Here is a 10711-nt window from a genome sequence, read left to right on the forward strand (position 1 = left end):
ATGTCATAACTGCAAGCCTGCCATAGAAGATGGAAATTCTCTCTCTCATCCTCTCTCCCTTGTTTTTCTGAATGCTGCTACTTAAAATGCCTGCTTTGCATTATGCATAAAAACTACTCTATTTGGCTACAGATAGCATTTAAATTCCATAATTCTTACAAAGCTGCTATTGCAGGAAGCAGCATGAAATGGTCTTCTTAGGCACCATTTCCAGAAAAATGCCTTTGTTTGTTTATTGAAAAATTGCCATCAATCTGAGACCCCAAAAGGCTTGCCATTTTTCCTCCCAATTTTATCTTCCACTCTGAAGGGATGAGGCTATTTTGAATGTTCATGTGCAAAACACAATTTTAAAGAGGTTTCTCTTTATGTATTATATAGAATATCCTTAGAGCAGTAGAACAGCTGATTCATATGTCCATCACAAGGCAGGCAGGCAGATAATTTTCCCCTTCAAAATTGGCTGCCCTATTTGACACTCTAAGTAATTGCTTTGTTAACTTACATTAATGGGTATAGCATTGATTTGAATTAGATGTTGCTATATTTTCTTTTTCTTATTTCCTGCCTCAAGTTATGCTTACTGTTTCTTACTCCTTTTCTGAACTTAGTGTACATTTGAATTAAGGCTTGGTGTAAGATTAGGAGAGTCACATTCATTTAGCAGCTCAACTATGAAACTTATCTAGTGATTTTGCGCTAATCAATATCTTTTAGACCAACCTACCTTGTAGAGTTGCTTTGGAAATAAATATCTGCACCTGGAAATGCAGATACAGATGTTGGGCACATTCCTTTAAGCTTCCAAAAGAAAGGCTTATTACAAGAATGAATATAAGGATAAATTTGCCTCCCACAGATACTTACAGGAGGTTTGAAGTATGACTTTTCTATAACACAGTAGCTAAAATCTGACTTAGGGCTGAAATGGTCTGAAGTCTCAGTTTGAGTTTGAGTTTCATTTTATTTATATGCCGCCCTATTCCCAGCGGGATTCAGGGTGGTGCGCAAACCCAAGGAGGGGAAGGGAACACAAAAACTACACAAAAAGTACAGGGCATATAAAAACAACCAACAGCCACACGATTCAAGAGGGGAAGGGAACTCATCGACCCCAGGCCTGCCGACACAGCCAGGTTTTAACGGCTTTTTGGAAGGCCTGGAGAGAGATGAGGCTCCGAATCTCTGCGGGGAGCTCGTTCCAAAGGGCCGGAGTCGCCACAGAGAAGGCCCTCCCCTGGGTCGTGGCCAGATGACATTGGCTAGTAGATGGAATCTGGAGGAGGCCTAATCTGTGTGATCTAATGGGTCTTTGGGAGGTAATTGGCAGCAGGCGGTCTCTCAAGTACCCAGGCGGTCTCTCAAGTCTGCTACCAGTTTGCTTCACACATGCATATGCGCTTTGCATGCAGGAGCACTGCAGGCATTACCATGCAGTACTAAAAAAGGAGGATTAAGAACCATTTTCTGAGTCTGAAAAGATAAGTAGAACAGCGAGGAGGGGGAACAGCTGGATTTCCTGCTTTCTAGTAAAAATAAATTGTGTGGCACATTTTATTGTCACACAGCTGATTGTCGGAACTACTAGTTCAACCAAACCAGTGGCATTTCACCTCTAGTGTGACTGTAATTTTAAATCAGTGAATAGATCAAGTCTTGTGTATCAAGTTTTAGACTCCTTATAATTTGAATTAGGTACAGTAATCTAATTTATATATATTTTTAAAGTACAGATGTATCGAAGCTTAATTTCATTCTTTTTCTTCTGCTACTTGTGCATTTTGTCTGAGAAAAAATTATCAAATCATCTCCATACAATTCAACATTTTGCTACTTTTTATAGGTTGAGAAATTGCCCTGCATTTTTTTCCCCTGGATCTCATTCGATTTGATAAAAAGAAATTACTTTTGGAATTACTTCAAGAAACAAAATAATTAAAATGAACTTCTTGCAGGCAAGGTACAGTATTTTTACACTTATTTAATTAAGAGGTGACTAATAGGCATGATGATGATGAAGATGATGACAACTACCCCACCCCCTACTCCCACCACCATGTCATCACATTTCTATTAAGTGGTAGCATTCAAATACAATTATCGGTAATATGCTAGAGATAGATGATGGGTGGATGGCTGAATGGCTGGATGATAGCGAGATACTTTCATTGTTATTTCTTTCTCCTAAAATCTGTGATGTCCCTAGATTTCCATTCTTCAGTTAATTCCCATATATTTTGAGAGGATTCCTGGCAATAATTATTTTTGTTGTAATATTATTTTCCTATCATTAAAATTGGAATTTTGGGGCAAGATTTTTTTAGTGCAGTGGTCCCCAATTTTCTGGCTGTGCGGAGTGATACTGGTAGCTGCAGGGGAGGGGACAGGGGATAGTTTTTCCCGCATGTATGCTGCTTGTACAATTGTAACTTTGCACACACTGGAGCTTGCCTGCCACTTGTGTGGCCCGGTTCCCAATGGGTTATGAGCCACAGACCGGGATGTTGGGAACCCCTATTTTAGTGCTCTTGAGAATTTCCATGTTATACATCTATTACAGAGTCTATCTAGCATGGCTCTGTGTACTATCTATTTGGACTAAATTCATGCTATTGTAAAATTATATGTCATTAATATCACTGATTGTATGTCTACGTCCAAAGAAGTCATTGAAATGGCATATTTAAACATATGTGACTGCAGAGGAAAAGTTGGTTGTATGTAAGAGAGAAAATAGCATAAAACAAAGGAAGTGTTGATTTCTCTTGTTTTCACCTGTTAAATTACTGACAGATCATGGTCTCTTTACAAATCATAGTATCCACACTGCTACATAAGAACTGGGACAAGTAATGTTCATTAAAGTATTATTTGCAGCTCCATTAAGGTACCATGTATCAATGCAGGGAGGGAAATGAACAAAAAATATGTTGCTCATTAGTGAGAGATTCTGTTGTGGATGCTTTACCCATGAATTAACTTTTGGCATCTTGTTGGACTATGGGAATAAGATCATATTTGAATGTTAGGTAGAGTGGTTTTCCTGGGCTCCTGCATTCAGTATTAACCAATCAATAATAGGCAGGCAATATTTACACATCCCCTTGAATTCACATATTATATATTTGTAAAATCAAAACATAAAAATAGATAATCAAAAACATTGATTTGAAAAACAACCCACTCAATTACTGTCAAAGTAATCTTGTTATTATGTGAAGAGTTTGAGTGACAAAACACTATAAAATATTTAATTCTTCACTGGTGGTTAACTAAAAGGCAAACAACAACAATTAGAACAATGATAAAAAATTTTTTTTAAAAAACTTCAGATTGCAATTAATTTCTGAACCTATTGGAATCATTTTTATTGCTTTCTCCCTATGGAATGCAATAAGGGGGAAAAAGAATGCTAGTATAATTTTTCCAAGGTCAAAATTTCCCAAATGTGGAAAAAGCGGGCTTCAAATATTTGGGGGATTAACATGAGTAATTACTAACAATTTTTTTGCTCTTATCTTTTTTCTTGAGATGGTATATATTTAGCATCCATCTGCATACAGTATGAAACAGGGGTGAAATTCAGCAGTTTCCGACAGGTTCTAGCAGGGACGTGCAGTCACTAGAGGCAGGGGAGGCGTGGCCTCACCAGTCATGAGGAAAAGGAAAGAATTTTAAAGAATTTTTAAAAAATAATTAAAGCCAAGGTAGTTGCTACCAGATTCACAGTGACTTGGAACAGTGCTTTATGTTAACCATAGGAGGAGACCAGAGAAATAGGGGCCTCCTGTGCATAAGGAATTTTTCGCCTTTTAAGAGATAACCAAGGGTTAAAATGTGATGAATTCTGTATGCAAACGAGGCACGTATTCTCTCGCCTCCTGTAGAGGGCATTTTTAGAGGCTTTTTAGAGTTCTCTGGGAGCAGCTAGCTCAGTCTGACAGAGCTCTGGCCTTTCATGAGGGCAGGGCAGGGCATGGCAGGCAGAAGCAGAGTTGAAATCGTCTCTGAAACAGCTGGAAAAAGGTGCGTGTGTGGGGAGGGGGGAGGAATTCAAAAAGTTTGATCGGAAGGCAGCAGGGGAAGGGGAGCTATGGCAGAGGAGCTGCTTTCAAGCCTTTGGAAAATATATCCAATCCAACTTCTGTGTTTGTGTTTGAGAGTGAGTGAGGGATCCAATTTCTCTGTGTGCGTGTGTCTGTTTGAGAGAGGGGGAGGGAGGGAGAGAGGGAGGAAGGAGGGGGAGGGAGAAGAAAAAATGGGAAAACTTATTTTACAAGGGGGAAAAATGCTGTCGCTTTAAATCGGAGCTGAGCATGCCTGGCTGTGGAATTCTGGGAGTTGAAGTCCACAAGTCTAAAAAGTGCCTCACCAGCCCTAAAGCTCACCGCACGTCATTGGGTTCTAGAGAACCAGTAGTGGAAATTTTGAGTAGTTTGGAGAACCAGCAAATACCACCTCTGGCTGGCCCCAGAGTGGGGTGGGAATGGAGATTTTGCAGTATCCTTCTCCTGGAGTGGGGTGAGAATGGAAATTGTGCAATATCCTTCCCCCTGGAGTGGGGCGGGAATGGGGATTTTGCAGTATCCTTCCCCCGGAGTGGGGAGGGAATGGAAATTGTGCAATATCATTTCCCCTGGAGTGGGGAGGGAATGGGGATTCTGCAGTATCCTTCCCTTTAGATTGGGGAGGGAATGGGAATTTTGCATTATCCTTCCCCTGGAGTGGGGCGGGAATGGGAATTTTGCAGTATCGATTCCCCTGGAGTGGGAGGGAATGAGGATTTTGCAGTATCCTTCCCCTGGAGTGGGGTGGGAATGGAGATTTTGCAGTATCCTTCCCCTGCCATGCCCACCAAGCCACGCCCACAGAACCAGTAGTAAAAAAAATTGCATTTCACCACTGGTATGAAATAATTATTTTTAGGAACAATTCTTCATTGGAATAAATTAGCTAAGGTGCACATCACAAACTAAAACAGCCCTCACTGTATATTTAAGAATATTATCATCCCTTGATGTAGTCCAGATAATAAGCAATAACCATGAGTATCTTTATTGTATGGTTACAATAGCAGAATCTTGTAAGTCTTTAGTTCCCAGAGAACTACAACGGTCCCTTCTGAGATGTTTTCCCCACCCCATTTCTTCTGTGGAGTACCTTTTTTTCTGACCATTGTCTAGGCCAGTGGTCCCCAACCCCCGGTCCGCGGACCGGTGCCGGGCCGTGGAGTACCTGGCACCGGGCCGCGGAAGCCGGGTGTTCGCTGTCCCAGGCGGCCCCGCTGCGGGGAAACGGAAGCCCCGAGAACAAAACAGGCGTCAACGCAGAGAACGGGAGCCTCGCAGAAACAGCCCTTCGGGCGCTTCCTCTGCAGCCGGAAGCTTCAGCGGCCAAGGCGGCTCCGCTTGAAGAGGCTCTTCGAAGCTTTTTCCGGCGCCAAGAGGAGGGCTAACCCGCCCTCCCTAGCCAGGGCTCCGGCTTCGCCACATGCGATGCTCGGCGCATCCCCCGCTGCTGCATGGCCTGCGAACCCCGGCAGCTCCGCTTTCCGGCTGCAGCGAAAGCGACAAGGCACCTGCCGAGCGGCCCCAGCCCAGTTGGCAGCGGACATACGGTCCCAGCCCAGCCAGCCTCATCGCAGCGAGGGGCTCTTGGGGAAGCCGCCTTGCTCGCCCCCCAACCGGCTAATTTGCAGGGCGAGGCTTCCCCGGATGCAGTCCCGGCGACTTCCCTTCGGCTCGTCGGAGCTGCCCCGCGGCCAAGAAGTAGCCGGGAGGGTGGCCGCGGCTCCCCTGGGCGAGGCCTGACCGTGTCTCGGGAGGCGCCCACATGAGCACGGCTCAGCCAGCAGCCGGGCGGGCCTCCGGAAGCGCCGGCGTTCCTCTTCAGTGGGATAGCCGAGAGGCCGAGGGCAGAGCCGCTCCCTTCCTCCCCATGGAGCCCACCGTGGGGAGGGGGCGAGGAGGGAACCGTCGCCCGTCCCGGGAGGTGGGGGCGGCGGTTCACCGGGGAGACGATCCGGAGGTAAGCACGGCTGACGACCACGCCCGCCCACCCACCTCCTTGCGGGCCACTTTGGCCTCGGCGTGCCGGAACGTGGACACCCTGAACAGGCTCATGCACCTTTCCCCACATCTCTGAAGGACGCCGACCAATGACCGCCCTCTGGGCTAGTGCCCAGAACCGCTTCGCGGGAGCCCTGTGGGCGGAGGGGGTGGGCAGGCAGGGGCGCAGGGTCGCGAACAACGCCCCCCCACCCCTGCGCGCGCTCAGCGGGCCACGGTAAAATTATCAAAGGCTGACTGGTCCGCGGCGATAAAAAGGTTGGGGACCACTGGTCTAGGCTGCGGCTTCTCTCCTCCTCCTCCTCCTCCTCCTCCTCCTCCTCCTCCTCCTCCTCCTCCTCCTCCTCCTTTCTCCCAATGTTATTCTCACAATCCATTACAGGTAGTCTCAGCAAGTATACTTGACAGCAAATCCCACTGTATTTATGAGGCTGATTTCCAGGCAGGTGTGCATTGAGCACAGCTTTTGTTCTTAGCTTTTCCTGTGTCTCTCTCCAGATCTCACATTTCTGCAATATGAGCAGTTTTGTCCAGATCTTTTTCATATCTTGGAAAATACAATATAAGCTTTCCATCAGTGTTCATAAGTGCAGTTAAACATTAAACAAAGCCCTACTTCCTCTTCAATTAAATGTGGATAAAATGTAATAAATTCCAATTTCCTTTCAATATAATCAGTACAAATTATAAACTAATAATAATAACTCTGAAGAAGGACATCACTTTATTGAAAATTCATGGTACAAATATTCAAGCAGCTGGTTAGCAATGAAAGCTAAGTAGTGTTTTTGCCATGCAATATCTAAAGGTGGCTCTTTTATATTTAAATAAATTGCTTTCTTGTTTTCCTTGGATGCCAGAAATGGAATGGAGAGGCAATACAATGATAGTGCCTGGATATATTACATCTGCAAGGCAAAGATAATCTACCTTGTGTATGAATTAATGACATCTATATATCAGAGTGCATTGAAGATGGAACACAAAGCAAGGCACAAGGCTTCAGCAATGCTTACTATAAGGCAAACTGGCTTGTTATTTAAACATTTGCCTGTTGCTTTTGTGGTCTTAATACAAATCATGTAATAATTATAGATTATATGATATAATATGTCATAATTATATGATATATGATATTAAGGAAAATGGAACTCACAGTAAATGAAACTTTAAGTTTCAGCTATTCACATGGCCATTTGGCACACTGATGTTCAGGTTTGTCTACCTAATGAAAAATTTAGATACTTAAAAAATGAATCTTCTTAAAAGACCCTACAGTGAATACTGAAAAATTAACGGTAGGCAAAATGATTGAAATGAAACTGTTCCCTGTGGCAGAAATTTGATCCAAGCAGCATTCACTATAAACAGATCACTTATAAGCAACTGTTTTACCACTTTTTGTGAAATTGAGCTGAGAGTTTGGCATGGGTTGCGTAGAGTAGAAAGCTTAACATCCATTTTCGGGGACCAAAGTCATTTGTGAACAAGACATACAAGATCAGCCCTAATTTCTGGGTTCCTGGCTCTAAGAATGTAAGCCAGCATGCGGTTGTTTTAAATCTGTTCTTAAATAAGATTTCAGAAATAGCATATCCCCTCCAGAAAGAGTTAACATTTCACCTATTTTCTCTCTATATATATCACTTAAATCTAGAGGTGTAGCTATAAATTATTGCAATATCTATAATACATAAAAGTAGGCTTCTTTAAATAAATTCATTTCACATCATTCCACAAGCAAGTAAAATTGCTGTTGTTCCAGTGAGCCTTCAGCTTCAGTTGATGGATGATTTATCACACTAAATATACTTGTGGATTTAAAAATGACATATGATCACATGCACAATCTTATTTTGTGCTTTTATACCCCCCAGAATTCTTCAGGATTTTGGTAAGTTACTGACCATGATTTATAACTTACAAAAACCCCAAAGAACTCTGGGATATATATTGTCTCACATGGTTCCATAGAGAGGGCATGGCCTTGGTTCCCTTATATAAACTGTTACAACCCTGAGAACGCGTTGCCGCATGGGTACGCACGTGGACTCTCCGTCCATTGGCTGAGCCCGTTGACAGCTCAGCCGGTGGGAAAAACAACTCTGTGCTATTGGCTAAACTGCTTGCAGCTGCTAGGTATAAATAGCACCATGACTGAATGTTGTTATTGCCAGTTCTTACTTCTGTCATTGCCTGTTAGCTGCTGCTAATTAAACACAGTTAAATTCCCCCTGCTTCAACTCAGTCATTACCCACCCAGGGTTTCTTCCGAATAGAACACAAACATTGCTATATTATGGAACAGAGGGAAAGTCTTTCCATAATCCCAATATATGACATATCCCAACTCTACTTGCCTTTGGAAATGAAGTGAAACATGGCTTTTTCACTCAGGACTTTGAGTCCAGTTGAGTGCAGTTCGCCTTTCAATTGTCTAATTAAGCAATATCTGTTTGGTCACTATTGTATATACAGGTATGTGCCTATGTGTATTGTTCCTAAATAAATAAATACTCATGTAGTCTATCTGTATCCTATGAAGTCATGTCATATGATGTCATGGGCTTCAAGAGTAACCTCTTCAAGAGAAACAGGAGGAAGAGTCACAAGGGGCAGATAAAAGAAATTTGAATCCTATGCAGAAATTTAATTTTAATTTTTTTTAAAAGTCTCCAGTTTGCTTCTCGTTCTTTTTCATATAAAGGGAGAGAGAGAGGGAAGTACAGTAATACATATTACCATTCATAATTTTAGTTTCCTAGTTTGGTCCAGTTCTTAAGAATTGTTTTTAATACTACAACTATGGGTATAGTTTTCACAGAGGGAAAGGAAAAGGTATTTGGGATGACATCTGGGATGACTACGGGGATTCAAAGCAATCATTTCCATCACCATTCTGGTTTGAAGTTGGACATTGTTTGAAGGAAACCATTATATTTATACATAGAAATAGAAAATCCTTTAAATCCTATAGACCATTGGGTTAGCTTCTTCCTACTACCACCACTATTCTTTTATCGGACGGTTTCATTAAAAAGAAATCCCTCATGGTTTTTGAACAAATGCTACCATGGTAACTCATTTTATGGCTACAGGAACAAGACCTGTCTAGTTGTAATTAGGAGTCAGCCGTGGATGAGCTCACAAAGTCGACTAATCCTTAGTGTCATTGCTTCTTTTTCAGCTCAGTATTTTATCTTCCCAATGTTGTTAAAATTAAGGAGGATGAGGCTTCTAAGTCTGGTTTCTTAACTATTTCTCCCCATGTACTAGTGTGAAAATATAGATTAAATATGCAGTATACGAAATGATTCTGTTTAAGCACAAGCATGATTTGCTTACTATGCATTGATTACTTCATGCATCATGATATATGAATATAAATTGGTCATCTCCACCCACCCACCCCAAAATCCCTCCCTTTTTATGACCCTGTAATCCCTTAATTTGGGATAGGGTCAGGAGACTGGATGGAGCTGAGTGATATTTTTTTCATCCACCCACTGGTTATTTTGCTAAAATGATCTTTTTGGGGAAAAAATAGCACACATGGATAATAAATAGAAACACATACATTGGCAATAAAAAAGTAGAAAAATATATACATGAAATGAATACACTTTCAGGTTATTATGATACCAAAAGCAATTTTTATATACTGGATCTGAATAATATTATAGATAAAGGTTTATATTTTTTTAGATACTAGGAAGAATGCACTAATAAACAATTTCCAATGGATATAATGCATTCAGCACTAGTTCTAGTATGAATTATGTTCATGGAGGACTGTGGTTGCCATCTTTATTCAACCTGTACAATTACTATTTGAGATCAAGAGTACTTTTATTTGGTAAGTTCATCCCACTGCTGCTTCACAATGTAGGAGCCAAATTTATTTTTAAGTATTATATATTTAGAAAGAGCTTCTCAGCATGGAACTAATAATGTTTATAGAAGAAGGATTCATACAAATTTTGTAACTTTATTGAGAACAGAAGCTTCCTAGCATATTTCTGCAAGAGGTAATGACAGAAACTCTTCAGGAAAATATATCTAGCAAATATTCTTAAAACAAAACAACAGAAAAGGAAAAGACATATGGTACACAATGGCACACTGCTGTTGATCCATTACTTTTATTTACACAGAATATTGGAAGGGAGGTTACCTCATGAAGTATTTGTACAGGAGCACTGGTTAAAGAGTTACTTTACTGAGTATCTCTTATGCAGGCTTTGGAAATGCAATTAAACAGGTTAAAACATAATTAAGCACACATTTAATGTTACTTGAATCCAATAATCGGATGATTTCCCTCCTATTGATTTCTTCAGGAGCTGAATCTGATCTGTGAGTGCAGGTGCCATGGCACAATATAGAGAGTGTTGTTCCAGTTTCATCATTATCTGTCATGAATGATCAAGTTATTAAATATGCTTGATGCTGGAGGTCAAAAGAGTCATGAGAAGAAATGTTGAGATGACACTGGTTGGAATTCTCCAGTTTATTCAATGAGTTGCATATTTAAAGCTAAAGATAAATGCTTAAAATCCTAAAGAATAAATTACATTTATCAAAGGAAGAAATATCTGCTATTATAAAGTCTGCATATAGATATAATATGCAATGTGCTAAGG

Source organism: Thamnophis sirtalis, unplaced genomic scaffold (genome assembly GCF_051295495.1).
Source record: "Thamnophis sirtalis isolate CommonGarterSnake01/CBP01778 unplaced genomic scaffold, rThaSir2_p1.2 scaffold_2, whole genome shotgun sequence".
NCBI classification, from domain to species: domain Eukaryota; kingdom Metazoa; phylum Chordata; class Lepidosauria; order Squamata; family Natricidae; genus Thamnophis; species Thamnophis sirtalis.